General features: G+C 37.4%; 1 long non-coding RNA gene across 2 annotated transcripts in view; it reads left to right on the top strand.

The window, feature by feature from the left end:
• LOC123380118 overlaps positions 1–14,260 on the top strand; it is a 27,281-nt gene that overhangs the window by 11,570 nt on the left and 1,451 nt on the right. The gene's annotated exons all lie outside the window — the stretch shown is intronic.

Genomic DNA, 14,260 nt, shown 5'->3' with positions numbered 1-14,260 from the left:
GCAGGACTCTGGAAAAATGGCAACAGCAGCATAATTTTTGAATCTCTCAAATCCCCACATAAAAGCAGAAGGAACAACTAAATTGTTAAACCAAAATCCCACATGTAACATTTACAACACAACTAGGTGAGAAGGTATCCCCATAAATCTCAAAATATAAGTGGATGGCAACAATCCACCAACAGCCCCAAGAACTCCACGGTCTCAGTTTTTGTGCTGGAGAAAGCAGAGAGAAGCAACCAGGTCCGAGAGCGGGAGAAACTCAAAGTATCCACCAGATATTTGCTGGGATGTGCAGCAGCACCAAGACTGGGAGGGCTTCATCCAGTGTAGTAGTGGGTGAGGGCAAGGAACCCATAGTAAAACCCAAAGGGCCTGGAATAGCCTGAGCCTCTGTGAGCTCTGGAAATTGAACAACCAGACTTCCTCTCCAACACAGAGCCTCACACTGAGGAGATACCAAGAGGAATGGAAACAAAATTGTACGAGTAAAGAATTCCACTTTAAGAAAGGCAGAGTACCAGAATACCTGTTTCTTAGCTGAAACAAAAAATACACAAACAAAAACATAGCCAAAAAATACACAAAATGCACAAAAATACATAAACAAAAATAGACAAAATATATGAAACAATGGTTTTCAGGATACTGTGCATCAAGCAATGCACAATAATCCCTGAAAGATGGGAAACAGGCAAGGTGAGCCCTCTGGTTGCCACAGCTTCCTGTCGCAGGAGAATTTCAAGGCCTCAGTGTAGGAAACGAGGAGGCCAGGCAGAACCCAGACTTCTTGCACTGAAAAGACAAGCTGAGATTCTAGGTAGATTGAGGTAAGCAGAGTGCTGGAGAGGAGAGAGCTTCACAGAGTAAAAACTCTGAAGACCTACAGAGTCACCCTTGAGAATTCAGCAGAGAAATAATCAGAGCAAATGTGTGAGAAAATAATCTGAGGTTAGAGAAAAAAGCACTGGCAGGAATTAGAGGAAGTATACCTGGGGTCACACAGGACCAGACATAGTGCCTGTTCCCACCAGTCAGGCTGAAAAACCTCATAGGTTTTTCATAGGATATTGAGTAGAGAACTCAGAAGGCTCTTGTCTCAGTATTGGGAGAAAAAAATTAGCCCTTACACTAACACATCTCTGATACTGCCTAACAAATCTTGAAAGCAAGACCTAAAAGCATCAAGTAACTTAGCTGAGTCCCAAAACAAAGTCCAAGAATATTTATAGGAAAACAAAAATATCCAGCACCCAATAAAGTAAAATTCACAATGTCTCACATCTGATTGAAAATTACCAAGCATGCAAAGGAGCAAAAAGATAACCAATAATGAAAAGGAAAAGAAAACTCAATCAATTAAAACCAACCCAGAACTGACATGTGTTAGAATTAGCAAACAAAGATATTAAAACAGTTACTTTTAAAAGACTATGTATGTTCAAGACAGTTAAGAAGAGACGTGGAAGGACAAAAGAGACCCCAGTGAAACTTCTAGGGATGAAACTACAATATCAGAGATGAAAAATTTATTGATGGGATTAGTGACAGATGCGGCATTGCACAAGAAAAGAATGTCCTTGACATACTAATAGAAATGTTGAAGACATAATGACAGAAACTAGCCGAAGTGAAGCACAGAGGAAAAAAAGAATCTTTAAAAATGAACAGAGTATCAAGCGAGTTATGCAATAACTTCAAGTGCCTAATATATTGGTAATTGAAGTCCCCCAGAGGACAGATAATGGAGACAGAGAAAATAGTTGGAAAAATAATAATAGCCAAAATGTTTCCAAATTTGATGGAAATTATAAAGCCACAGATTCAAAAGCTCAGCTAACCCCAGGAACAGAAACAAGAAGAAAACTACCCCTAGGCCCATCATAACCAAATTGCTCAGATCCAGGAGAAGGAGAAAATACTAAAGGCAGTCAGAGAAAAAAAAACAAAAACAAAAAACTCATTACATAGAAGAACCAAGATAAGAATGATCCCAATTTCTTGTCAGAAACAATGGGAAAAAGAAACAGTAAAGTAACGTGTTAAAGTACTCAACCACAGGGGCGCCTGGGTAGCTCAGTCAGTGAAGCATCTGAATCTTGGTTTCGGCTCAAGTCATGATATCATGGTTCATGAGGTCAAGCCCCACATTGGGATCCGTGCTGCCGGTGCAGAGCCTGCTTGGGATTCTCTCTTGCTCTCTCCCTCTCTCTCTCTCTCTCTCTGCCTGTCTCTCTCTCAAAATAAATAAAAATTGAAAAAAAAGAATTAAAAATAAATAAATAAAAATAAAGTACTCAAGCACAAAATAAAAACAAAAACAAACACCTTTAAGCCTAGAATTCTATCCCCAGTGAAAATATCTCTCAATATTGAAAGCAAAATAAAGTTGTGTGTGTGTGTGTGTGTGTGTGTGTGTGTGTGTGTGTGTTGGCTACACAAAAGCTGAAAGAATTAATTACCTCCTAGGACCTGCACTACAAGAAATGTTAAATGAGGTCCTTGAGGCAGAAGAAAGCTATACCAGGAAATCCGGTACAAGGGAAGAAAGAATATCAAAAATAGTAACAACAGGGGGCCCCTGGCTGACTCACCCTGAATAGCGTGTAACTCTTGATCTCAGAGACTTGAGTTCAAGGCCTACATTGGGCACAGAGATTACTAAAACAATAAATAAACTTTAAAAAATAGGGGTGCCTGGGTGGCTCAGTCGATTAGGCCTCCAACTTCAGCTCAGTTCATGATCTCACGGTCCATGAGTTCAAGCCCCGCGTCGGGCTCTGTGCTGACCGCTCAGAGCCTGGAGCCTGTTTCAGATTCTGTGTCTCCCTCTCTCTCTGACCCTCCCCCATTCATGCTCTGTCTCTCTCTGTCTCAAAAATAAATAAACGTTAAAAAAATTTAAAAAAAAATACATAAATGTATTTTAAACATGGTAATGACATGGATAAATATACAAGTACTCTTCTGATTATTTCGACCCCTTTAAAATATAAGTCACTGTTTAAATAAAAATCAAAATAATATACTGTGGAGTTTGTAACACACAAAAATAAAACATATGGTGAAATGGCATGAAGGCTGAAGAGGAAGCCATGTGAGTATATGATTGTATGGTTCTTACACTATACGTGCAGTGGTATACTACCACCTGAAGGTATGCTGTCAAAACTTAAAAGATTGTTGGTTCACAACCCTCTGGGGAGCATTCCAGGTGTAACCTGAAATTGGCCCCCAAATGCAGAGGGCAGGGAGAGAGCAAAGGAAGAGGCCATTCCAGGTTGTTATGTGGCAGTTTTGATAAGCAAAGGGAACTTACGTATAAGGCTTACCTTGGACTGCTGCAAGGCCAGGGGATCCCGGAATCTGCCTGCCACGTATTAAAAATTTATATGGAGGGAGGCCTTCCCTGGATATAGTCACTTATACTGTACAGGTATTCTCAACACCATATCATTATCTCAAATCTATGTCCTTGGAGCAGCCACTGGGTGTGGGAAAAGCAAGCAAACCCACATTCCAAGGACACAGGAGGAGGTGAGGCACTTCCAATCACCTGGGTCCAGCTCACAGGTCAACTGGCGGTCAGGTCTTTTCGATGACCTTCCCCAACAAAGATGTATACTAGAAACCCTAAAGCATCCACTAAAATAACACAACAAAGTTGATGGCTAATAACCCAACCGAGGAGTTAAAATCAAATCATTAAAAATATTCAATTCATCTAAAAGAAACCAGAAAAGGAAGAAAAGGGGGACAAAATACAGATGGGAGAAATAGAGAAAAATTGTAAGAGGAGAGACTTAAAATTCACCACATCAATAGTCAAAAACCAAAATGGGAAGAAAATCACATATATGCAAAAAACTGACTATTCTAAGTACTTGTATTACTCTGAGGTATGTGTGTATTAGAGATCAAAGAAAATGAGTGATTATAGGAGATTATAATTCTACTGTACCTTAGGTCCTTGAAATCAAAATTTCCAGTATAAAAGATAGGAGATATCAATGTAAAATAGAAGAGGTTGGGTAAAACAGCCTGTAGTCCTGCATTTTAATTGGAAATTTCAGTATGAACTCATGAAGTATTTTGGGGTGTGTGTGTGTTGGGGGGGGGTGTTTACGTGTCTGTGTGTGTATATTTTTCCTAACTCTGTCCACTGAAGGAGTCTAGAAACAATGACCAATCCAGCAGCAATTAGCAGTCCTTGTACCCAGGTTGTGGTTTTGAAATATCATGTCTCACTAAGAGAAACAAGGACTTTTGGGGGGAAATGCTTCATTCCATGCCGGGGCAGAAAAAAAAGTACAATCAAGAATATATTCTCACACCAGATAAAGGAAGCTACTAGGGTCGTGTGAAAATTATTCAGAAACCAATGTGAAGGGGTTTCTACTGAACAAAATAGAACACTGTTAGCTTTAAAAGGCCAAAGTGGGACTGATTGAAACTCTTCAAATATGTTTAAATCCATAGGTTGCTAATTATTTAAAAAAATAAAAACTGGGGCGCCTGGGTGGCACAGCCGGTTAAGCGTCGGACTTCAGCCAGGTCACGATCTCGCGGTCCGTGAGTTCGAGCCCCGCGTCAGGCTCTGGGCTGATGGCTCGGAGCCTGGAGCCTGTTTCCGATTCTGTGTCTCCCTCTGTCTCTGCCCCTCCCCCGTTCATGCTCTGTCTCTCTCTGTCCCAAAATTAAATAAACGTTGAAAAAAAAATTTTTTTAATAAAAAAATAATAATAAAAATAAAAACTGATTAGCCAGTTTTGGATTGTAATAGGGATTCAATTCACTGTCTGAAAACTTGCAAGAGAAAGAATCAAATATTTATCCTATATTTTCCACATAAAATTGCACTATTGGTTATTGACTATAAAAACAGAATTCTTATAAAAATACTCCATCTTACAAGTGTATATACAGTATCTCAAATAATAAATGAAAAATGAGTTATTGAATTAGAATATCATTATTTTGGGGGTGCCTGGGTTGGCTCAGTCAGTTGAGCATCTGACTATTGATTTTAGCTCAGGTCATGATCTCACAGTTCATGAGACTGAGCCCCACGTCGGGTTCCGTACGCTGATGGAACGAAGCCTGCTTGGGATTCTCTCTTTCTTTATTTCTCTCTGCCCCCTCCCTGCTCATACACCCCCTCCTCAAAATAAATAAAAAACTTAAAATGAAAAGAATATCATTATTTTGCAACTCTCAGTAAACTAATCGTTCTAGACCCTGGGCATCAAAAGCTGCTAATATTACAAAAAGAAAGAAAACTAGACATCGTGTGGCTCCTGATGAAGGAACATAGCACCACCTATAGTCTTTTCAGAGGGATTTTATCTAAGTCTGATAAAGCATCTGGCTCCAGCTGCCAGTTTGCAGGAAATACAGAGGATAGAGGAATGTGTTCAACTCTTTCACCAAAAGCAAAATCTAAACTGTGGAAAGCGCATATCAAAAGTCCTGAGGTCATAATCTAAAAAGGTGTAAAGAAAAGAAAATAAATGCCCTTCAGGAGGGGCATCCTGAAGATTAAAAGATCCTTTAAAGACATTGTAATTTTTTTTAAAGGATAAGACTAAACTATAGTGTCTAGGATTGCCCACAAGTGAAAAGCTATAATGAAACACAAGAAAAGTGATTGCTATAAAAGACAGGATAATGGATACTTTTGGAGGAAGAGAGAGCGTGAAGATCAGAATGGGGCATATAAATGGACTTTATGGGGTAAATGGCAACTTTCTAACAACCTAGGTGATCCTGGATCAAAGGATCATAAACAACCTAATGTTCATCAGAAGGGATTGGTTTAACAAATTAAGATATTTTTAAGGGCACCTGGGTGGCTTAGTCGGTTAAGTGTCTGACTTAGGTTCAGGTCATGATCTCCCAGTTCGTGAGTTCAAGTCCCGCGTCGGGCTCTGTGCTGACAGCTCAGAGCCTGGAGCCTGCTTCAGATTTTGTGGCTCCCTCTTTCTGCCCCTCCCCTGCTCGTGCTCTCTCTCTCTTTCTCAAAGAATAAATAAACATTAAAAAATTTTTTTAAAGATATTTTTTTGGAATGCAAGCTGGTGCAGCCATTCTGGAAAACAGTATGGAGTTTCCTCAAAAAACTAAAAATAGAACTACCCTACGACCCAGCAATTGAAGTACTAGGCATTTATCCACGGGATACAGGTGTGCTGTTTCAAAGGGACACATGCACCCCCATGTTTATAGCAGCACTATCAACAATAGCCAAAGTATGGAAAGAGCCCAAATGCCCATCGATGGATGAATGGATAAAGAAAATGTGGTATATACACACAATGGAGTATTACTCAGCAATCAAAAAGAATGAAATCTTGCCATTTGCAACTACATGGATAAAACTGGAGAGTATTATGCTAAGTGAAATTAGTCAGAGAAAGACAAAAATCATATGACTTCACTCATATGAGGACTTTAGGAGACAAAACAGATGAACATAAGGGAAGGGAAACAAAAATAATATAAAAACAGGGAGGGGGACAAAACAAAAGAGACTCATAAATATGGAGAACAAAATGAGGGTTACTGGAGGGGTTGTGGCCTCGAGGGGGGATGGGCTAAATGGGTAAGGGGCATTAAGGAATCTACTCCTGAAATCATGGTTTCACTATATGCTAACTAATTTCGATGTAAATTTTAAAAAATAAAAAATAAAATTTAAAAAAAAATCAAAGAATATATTTGTATACAGTGAAACAATATGCATTAATAAAAAACAAGGAAGATTTTTATATATGGACATGGAATCATCTCCAAGATATATATTAAGTGGGGGGAAAAAACAGTGAATAAGAGAATGTGTGGATTGCCACTATCTTTCTGAAAAAAGAGGAGAAAAAGAAATTCAACTGATAACGTTGGTTGACCCTAGGGAGGGGAACTGGCTAAATGGCAGACAGAGACAGGACGGAGATCTTCATGTTATTGGATGTATCTTGTGTTATTGGAATTCTGTACCATGTGAATATGTAACCAATTCCCAAAAAATTAAATTTAAGGAAGAACAATTGTGTACCCCAACAATGACTGATGAACACAGATTTATGAAGAGAGTTCAGAAGTTTAATACATTAATGAGGAATTTGTGAAATCACTAGGAACTTCACACTTTGGAGTCAATAAGTTGATCCACAGACAAGTCCAAAGTTCGACAAAGGAAAGCAACGGAAATGTTTTGGAATTCTTTGAGATATGCGTTGAGATATTAAAAATAAAGATAGAGAGCACATCAATATTTCACAATGCTTTTTCTTGTTACCATACTTTAATATACTTTCAGGGACTGATTTCGAATCTTCTTCATCATATCACTACTATAATTTATATTAAAATTTAACTTTCCAGATTTATTAAATTACCAGGATTGGGGTTCATGTTTTCTCCTCGGTGGTTTGTGGTCACTGGTACTAGCTGATGGGCAACAATCACCACCTTTACAATGTTAAGCTATCACATCCAGAATCCTGGACTGTTTTCTCATTTATTTAAATACTAAATTCTTTCCCTTAATACAGTTTTAATTTTCCCTTTATTGAAGTCTGTGCATTTTTTGATAAATTAATTTACAGAAACATTTTTATTTTTGTTGTTGCATTGTTGTTCTGTATTATATTTTTCTTACTGGTTATTGCTATTTTAGAAAAATGCTACTGATTTTTAAGGTTCTCTTTGTATCTGGCAAACTTTCGTTGACCTTGTTTATGTCTATGAATCTTTTTATTTTGCTTTTTCCCTTTTTATATGAGTGATCTACATGTGGATGGCCTGCAAATAATGATGTTTCCTTTCCACTCTTGATATCTCTTATTTTCTTATTTTATAGCTTTGACCAAGGCCTCCAGTATTATATTAAACAATAGCTGTGAATCAAATGTCCCCTTGATTTGCTCCTATAGTACTATATTCCTCTCGTTTATCACACTGTAATAGTTGGGATTTCTTAATTATTGAGGTATTATTTTATTAATATTAATTTCCCTCATTGTACTATAAACTCCATGAAAGCTGGAATTATACCTGATTTTTCTCACCATTGTTTCCCTGGCATAGTGCCTGGGATGCATTTATCTCAATAAATATTTCTTGAATGAATAACTGAATGGCCTAAGCTGATAAATAAGAATTAAAGGAAATCATAATAGATAAGGGCCATAATTTTCTTATCTTGCCTTTTCCTCCCCTATTCCAATTACAAGCTCATTAACAGTCAGGAGCATATGTATCAGTCAGGGTATTTTGGTTGCAAGCACCAAAACTCTGGCTGGCTGAATTAAACAAGAGGGGAATTTACCGTAAGGAGATAAGGTGATGGGGATTAGAAGATGAAAGGAATCCTGAAACCCTATGCTTCGAAAAGAGCAACTCTGAGGGTGTAAAATAGATAATAGAAACTACTCAACAGTTCTGTCAGAGTGCCACTGCTGGAACTAACGAGCACCAACGATTTTCATCTTTTTATCTCTTTGATCAAGGGGTGCCTGGGTGGCTCAGCAAGTTAAGCATCTGACTTTGGATTTTGGCTCAGGTCATGATCCCAGGGTCATGGGAACGAGTGAGCCCTATGTTTGGCCCTATGCTGAGTGTGGAATCGGCTTACTCTTCCCTTCTGCCCCTCTCCCTCGCTTATGCTTTCTCTCTCTAAAAATAAAAATTAAAAAAAAAATTAATTTAAAAAAGTGGCATAACTAGGTCTCTATAAAGAGTTCTTTATATTTTGTGAAAATATGCCCCTTGTCTGTGTTATGAGTTGCAAATATGTTCTTCCAGTTTGTCATTTGTCTTTTAACATTGTTTTTGGTGTTTTGTTTGCCATGCAAAAGTTATCTATTTTTGTATAGAGTCAAAATGTATCAGTCTTTCCTTTTTACCGTGTCTGGATTTTGAGATACAGTTACAAAGGCTTTCCTCAATTCCAGATTATGAGAACATTTACCCAGGTTTTCATATGGTATTTATATGTTTTCATTCTGCACATTTATATCTTTGGTCTATTTGGAGTTTATATATATAGTATATAACATATATTACATAAATATATGTAAATATTATAAAACATTTATATATCATATATTATTATATAATATATATAACAAGGGATTTTTATATTATATATAAAATAATATATACTTTTATATAGTTTATATATATTTATAGTTTATATATTATATATTTATATTTATAATATATATGTATATATGTGTATGTGTATATATAAATATAAAAAAGGGGTGTTTTGCTTCCAAATGGATATCCAGAGATCCAACTCTATTTATTTAAAACATCATCTTTTTCCTCAGTGATTAGAGATGCCACTGAAATCATATACTAACATTTCATGTTTGGGCCTACTTCCAGTCTTTCTACTTTCCAGACCAGTGGTCTGTCCATTCATTAACCAATACACATTGCTTTAATTATAGAGGTTTTATATTATGTTTTAACAGCTCATATGGCTAGCAAAATCTATTGCTCTTTTGGGGGATATTCCTGTCTGTTCTAAATTATTTATCCACATGAACTTTAAAAGTAACTTGCCTAGCTCTAGGAAAAGAAACAAAAAATAAAAGCATGTGCTGATATTTTGATTGGGGTCATGTTAAATTTATGTATTAACTTAGGAAGGATTGGCATCTTTAAAATGTTGGGTTTACCTATTGAAGAATGAGAGAGGTTTCCGTTAGTTCAAGTCTAATTTTGCATTTTTGTGTGTATTTTAAGGTTTTCCTCATTACAGGTTTTGTACATTTGTTATTATTTCTTTTTGATATTGTTTGTATTGCACCAGTCAATGGTAATTGTGTATGTGAAACCTATTGCTTTGTAGGTCAATTTTTATCTTATTACTTTGCTGTATTAGTTTTAATTTTGATTTTCCTGTTTTCCACCTAAATGTTCAGTTCATCTCTATATAGCTGTCTCTTCCTTTGCAATCTTGATTTCCCTCACTGTTCTCTTTCATCTGTTTTGTTTTTGTTTTGTTTTGTTTTTTGTAAATTTGTATTTATTTTGACAGAGAGAGCTTGCACACAAGCCGGGGAGGGGCAGAGAGAAAGGGAGAGAGAGAACCCCAAGCCGGCTTCTTGCTGTCAGCAAAGAGCCTGAAAGTGCTCATGAACCAGGAAGTCGTGACCTGAGCTGAGATCAAGTCAGGCACTTAACCGACTGAGCCACCCAGGTGCCCCTTTGGTCTAATTGTTTTGCTCTTTACACCAACACAATGTTAAAATGTAATGGAGGTAGTAGGGATCCTGTCTTTTTCCTTGATCTTCTGCTTAGTTTCCCTTGATGAGAACACTTACAGTGTTTCCCCATGAAACAAGATGCTAGATTTTACTTTTCACAAAATCAGAAATGGGTGTAGAATTTTGCCAAAGGCCTTTTCATCATCAATGGAGATAATCATGATGTTTGTTCTTAGAGCTATCACTGTGTGAGTTATATCAACACATTTCCTAATACTGAACCATTTTTGTATCAGTCATGCTTAAAATGCGCTATAAATTGTTTGCTAATGTTTTGTTTAGGACTTCGGCAGCAATAGTCATATGTGGGGTGTTTTTTTTGCAAATTATCAGATTTAGGTATCATCGCCATACTTGCTTCATAAAAAGAAAACTAAACTTCCCTTTATTTTTCTACATTTTGGAAGTTTACCTACCATTAGGGATTATCTGGCCTTTAGAAGATTTGGTACTTTCCTCCTGAGACCATCTGAGCCAACTGCTTTTTCATGGGAGTTGATCCTTTGAGAACTTTATTCCTTCTGTGGAATTTTTTTTTCACTTTCTACCTCTAATAGGATGAATTTCAGTAAATTCTATTTTCCTAGGAAAGTAATCATTTATCAAATTTGTCTGTACCCAGTTATGAGAGTAACCCCATATTTACTTGAATACCCTGTTTTACTGGTTACTTATCTCTTTTATTTTTTTGGCATTTGTACTAGAGGACTTTTTTTTATTATTATTTACTTTGAGAACCATCATTAATGAACTCTGTTATTTTATACATAATTACTTTCTGCTTTTATCTTTATTAAACAATCTCTAGCAGATCAAATTCAACAGCATATAAAAAGAATAATTCACCATGATCAAGTGGGATTCATTCCTGGGCTGCAGGGTTGGTTCAATATTCACAAAGTAATCAATGTGATACATCACATTAATAAAAGAAAAGAACCATATGATCCTGTCAATAGATGCAGAAAAAGCATTTGACAAAATACAGGATCGTTTCTTAATAAAAACCCTCAAGAAAGTTGGGATAGAAGGAACATACTTAAACATCATAAAAGCCATTTATGAAAAGCCAACAGCTAATATCATCCTCAATGGGGAAACACTGACAGCTTTCCCCCTGAGATCAGGAACACAACAGGGATGTCCACTCTCACCGCTGTTGTTTAACATAGTGTTGGAAGTCCTAGCATCAGCAATCAGACAACAAAATGAAATCAAAGGCATCAAAATTGGCAAAGATGAAGTCAAACTTTCACTTTTTGCAGATGACATGATACTCTACATGGAAAATGTGACAGACTCCACCAAAGTCTGCTAGAACTGATACATGAATTCAGCACAGTCGCAGGGTACAAAATCAATGTACAGAAATCAGTTGCATTTTTATACACCAATAATGAAGCAACAGAAAGAGAAATAAAGAAATGGATCCCATTCACAATTGCACCAAGAACCATAAAATAGCTAGGAATAAACCCAACCAAAGATGTAAAAGATCTTCATGCTGAAAACTATAGAAAGTTCATGAAGGAAATTGAAGAAGACACAAAGAAATGGAAAAACATTCCATGCTCACGGATTGGAAGAATAAATATTGTTAAAATGTCAATACTATGCAAAGCAATCTACACATTCAATGCAATCCCAATCAAAATTGCACCAGCATTCTTCTCAAAGCTAGAACAAACAATCCTAAAATTTGTATGGAACCACAAAAGACTCCAAATAGCCAAAGTAATATTGAAGAAGAAAACTAGAGGGAAGCATCACAATCCCAGGCTTTAGCCTGTACTACAAAGCTGTAATCAACAAGACAGCATGGTATTGGCATATAACAGACACATAGACCAATGGAATAGAATAGAGAACCCAGAATTGGACCCACAAATGTATGGCCAACTAATCTTTGACAAAGCAGGAAAGAATATCCAATGGAAAAAAGACAGTCTCTTTAACAAATGGTGCTGGGAGAACTGGACAGCAACATGCAGAAGAATGAAACTAGACCACTTTCTAACACTATTTAAAAAAATAAACTCAAAATGGATAAAGGACCTGAACGTGAGTCAGGAAACCATCAAAACCCTAGAGGAGAAAGCAGGGAAAAAAAACCTCTGACTTCAGCCGCAGCAATTTCTTACTTGACACATCTCCAAAGGCAAGGGAATTAGAAGAAAAAAATGAACTATTGGGACCTCATCAAGATAAAAAGCTTCTGCACGGCAAACAATTAACAAAAACTAAAAGGCAACCAACGGCATGGGAAAAGGTATTTGCAAGTGGCACATTGGACAAAGGGCTAGTATCCAAAATCTATAATGAACTCACCAAACTCCACACCCGAAAAACAAATAATCCAGTGAAGAAATGGGAAGAAAAGAATGGATGCTTTTCTACCGAAGACATCCAGATGGCCAATAGACACATGAAAAGATGCTCAACATCACTCCTCATCAGGGAAAAACAAATTAAAACCACATTGAGATGCCACCTCACGCCAGTCAGAGTGGCTAAAATGAACAAATCAGGAGACAATAGACGCTGGAGAGGATGTGGAGAAACAGGAACCCTCTTGCACTGTTGGTGGGAATGCAAACTGGTGCAGCTGCTCTGGAAAACAGTGTGGAGGTCCCTCAAAAAATTAAAAATAGATCTACCCTATGACCCAGCAATAGCACTGCTGAGAATTTACCCAAGGGATACAGGAGTGCCGATGCATAGGGGCACTTGTACCCCAATGTTTATAGCAGCACTTTCAACAATAGCCAAATTATGAAAAGAGCCTAAATGTCCATCCACTGACGAATGGATAAAGAAGATGTGGTTTACATATACAATGGAATTCTACTTGGCAACGAGAAAGAATGAAATCTGGCAATTTGCAGCAATGTGGATGGAACTGGGGGTATTATGCTAAGTGAATTAAGTCAGGCAGAGAAAGGCCGATACCATATGTTTTCACTCATATGTGGATCCTGAGAAACTTAACAGAAGATGGGACGGGAAGGGGGAAAATAGTTAGAGAGGGAGGGAGGCAAACCATAAGAGACTTAAATACTGAGAACAAACTGAGGGTGGATGGAGGGTAGGGGAGAGGGGAAAGTGGGTGATGGGCATTGAGGAGGGCACCTGTTGGGATGAGCACCAGGTGTTGTATGGAAACCAATTTGACAATAAATTATATTAAAAAAATAATAATTTCTGGGGGGAAAAAACCTAAATGTCAGAACTATGGGATTCCATTAAATCAGTGATGAGGAAAATCCTTTTGAAACTAAATGAAAACTAAAATAACTATTCAACTTAAAAAGGGAAAGAAAATGGATGGCAATAAACAGAAATTGCTCCACGTTCTTCAAGTCAGATGCTGACAAGATGGAAGCCAGTTGCTACAGCATTCTCCTAGGTTAATGACCCCTGGATTTGGACTGCTGTGGGATGACATCCCAGAATAGTTTTTGGATTCATGACTCCTCATCCAAAGTGCAGGGTAACCATCTCCTCAGGTGATCCAGACATTTTTAACCAGAGACAGGATGGAAGGATAGTTTTTCCATGTGGATCTTTAACAATACTTTAGTACTAGGGTGCCCAGGTGGCTCAGTCATTCAAGTGTCCGACTCGTGGTTTCAGCTCAGGTCATGATCTCAACAGTTCATGAGACAGAGCTCCACTTAGGGCTCTGCACTCACAGCACAGAGCCTGCTTGGGATTCTCTCTCTTTCTTTTTGCCTCTCCTCTGCTTGCATGCATGTGCTCGCTCGCTCTCTCTCTCAGAATAAATAAACATTAAAAATAAAATACTCTACTACTAACAAGCCACATGATACAGCACGAGGGGCAGCATTTGTGCAATTCAATCCCTGATAGTAATTAATACTAAGACGAACTGTGTCAAAAATGACCTGTACAGTTACTATAGTCACCTTAAAATTAAAGCTAAACTATGCCAAAATCAACAAGGTTATATTCATCTCAGCAAT

Source organism: Felis catus, chromosome C2 (genome assembly GCF_018350175.1).
Source record: "Felis catus isolate Fca126 chromosome C2, F.catus_Fca126_mat1.0, whole genome shotgun sequence".
Taxonomy (NCBI): Eukaryota; Metazoa; Chordata; class Mammalia; order Carnivora; family Felidae; genus Felis; species Felis catus.
Note: the sequence above shows the minus strand (reverse complement) of the source record. Positions and strands in the feature narration are given on the sequence as shown.